The following is a 2,521-nucleotide window of genomic DNA, read 5'->3' as shown; positions in this document are numbered from 1 at the left end:
TTTAAGAGATTTGTTTTTTTTTTTTTGCTTTATTGGTATTTAAAAAAATGTTTACAAAATTTATATAAAAAACAGTTAGGATTTTGTTGTTTTTAACTAATAACAAATTTATTAATTAATAATAATTACAAAGGTTGTTTTTAGCTAAGGTAGTAGTAGTTGTACAATAAAATTTAAATATAATTTAATATTTAAGTGATTTTGAAAAGGTATTTATGGTTAAAACAAAAAAGAAGCTAATACTGAACACAAGCAGAGTTTTATTTTTTATTGTATTTTTTTTTTTTTTTTTTTGTATAATTTGTAAAAATAATTTAATTATATATGAAATACTCGGCCGCCAGGAAAAAATAAAACGAAAATTTAAAACTAAATATGTATTGTATATATATATATATATATATACGTTACAACAATATTATAAAACAATATATAAAAAATAACAAGACCATAAAAAAAAAACAAATTATTAAAAACTAAATAAAATTTGTAATCTATAAAATTTTAAAAATCATTAAAAATTTGTAATAAAATTATTTTTAAAAAAAATTTATTAATAATAGGAAACATTTTTGTATCGCAAGTTATATTTTATTAATGATTCATGTGTGTACACAAAGCGACTTGATTTGTGAGAGGCTGACGCGTTCCCAAACTTTTGCTTCAGTGAAAATCAAATTTCTCTTCAATTCATTATGACGGCATTTACAGGACGAAGCGACGCGACGCGACGCGACGCATATTTTGAAAGCAGATTTTTATTTTTTTTTCATAATGAAAAAAAAAGTTTGATCTATCGATATAACACCTGAATGAAGTTTAATGGATGTGATGATGAAAAAAAGCGATATTGTTAAGAGAAACGTTATAAAAACAACTCTTTTTTTTTTTTATTTATCAATTAAAACAAACAAAGTACAGTCTAATAAAATTTAGCGATTAATATTAAAAAAAAAAAAAAAATTTTTTTTTTTTTCTTTTAATTGTGTTTATATTGTTTGTTTAATTATTTGTTTAATAATAATAATAAAGGTAATGGATAATGTAAGTGATAACCTGACTAAATTATAATGAGATAACCTGAGTGAAACAAAGGGGCGTGAATGAAACGCGTGCAAACTATATGAATGAAAATTATTCTAATGATGAAAAATTGAAAACATTTCTTAGAATGTTTCATGCAATTAATTCTCTGGGCAAAGAAAGACGGAAAAGAAAAAAATACGAGATTCTTTAAAGACAAGACAATTAGTATAGAAGAGGAAAATATCACCAAGATATTCTTTCTAACGCAATCTTGACTGATAGATGTATTCGATGAATGGTAACTAACCGTCGTGAAGATAAATATTCCTAACGGTTACTCGAGTTCAACAAAAGGAAAAGGAACACGGATAGGTAATAATTAGTTGTTAGCTAATGGAGACGAAATTTTTTTGTTAAAAAGCCGCTTAATAGAGAAAGATTTTATTTTATTACAAGATTATGTTGAATATTAACAATATTATCTAATTAGTTTCGTCGTGATTAGTTCATATATCGCGACATATCTGCATTTCCAATAACATATACATGTATTTGTGTACATGTAATTAACGAAGCCGCCGTAACCATTTTTAAGAACTCTTTGAAGTAAAAAATATTAATTCTATTGTGTATTACAAATAAAATAACAAAAAAACTAAACGATATATCATCCTGAAGTCGGGTATACTCTCTCTGTCAGTTACTATGGAAATTTTTGCGAGCACATTTCGAACCCAAACATTCTAGGACTAACGTAAAAGGTATTGTAGAATAATAAAAGTCAACCCATTCCCCCTCTCTCTCTCTCTATTTTTTTTTTTTTTTTTGATATAAGTAGCTTGATTAAATTGCGTCGATTACATATATAGATAGAAAACTAGAAACGCTATCAAAAAAAAAACAAAAAAACAAAAAAAAAAAAAAAAAAAAAAGAAAAGAACTCAAAGAGCATGTTATATGTGAAGCAAGATGTGTTTATGTTTTGTTGTTTGTGTTTGTGTTTGTGTTTGTTTGTTTTTTTTTTCCTTTTTGGTGTTTAGGATGACACAACAGTTGATGGAAGGATAACTACAATTGCTTTTTTCATTGTTGATGATGTTATGTTGTTATTGTTGTTGTTAGTTCTGATATGGATGAGATGCATTTATTTATTATTCAATTATTAGTTTTATAGATTAATGATTAACGCATGAAATATTCAGAAGAAAAAAGAATTAAGGACTCAAGGGGTTTATTTGATAGGTGGTGTGATTACGTAGTGTGTCAAGCAGGCCAATCCATACATATTTTTTTTCCCTTTCAGCCGTAACGCAATATATTTAACAATAAAAATTGTTTTTTTTTTTGACGATTTCATAGAAATTTAAAAAAAAAAAACAAAAAAAAAAAAGCTTTCAATATTGAAGAAAAAAAATTTGATTTACATAACCCAATTAAAAAAAAACTGATCATGTGCATATATTTATATATATTTTTTGTAAAAACAAAAAAAAAA

Source organism: Glossina fuscipes, unplaced genomic scaffold (assembly GCF_014805625.2).
Source record: "Glossina fuscipes isolate IAEA_lab_2018 unplaced genomic scaffold, Yale_Gfus_2 1, whole genome shotgun sequence".
Classification (NCBI taxonomy): Eukaryota; Metazoa; Arthropoda; class Insecta; order Diptera; family Glossinidae; genus Glossina; species Glossina fuscipes.
This window is presented reverse-complemented; position numbering follows the sequence as displayed.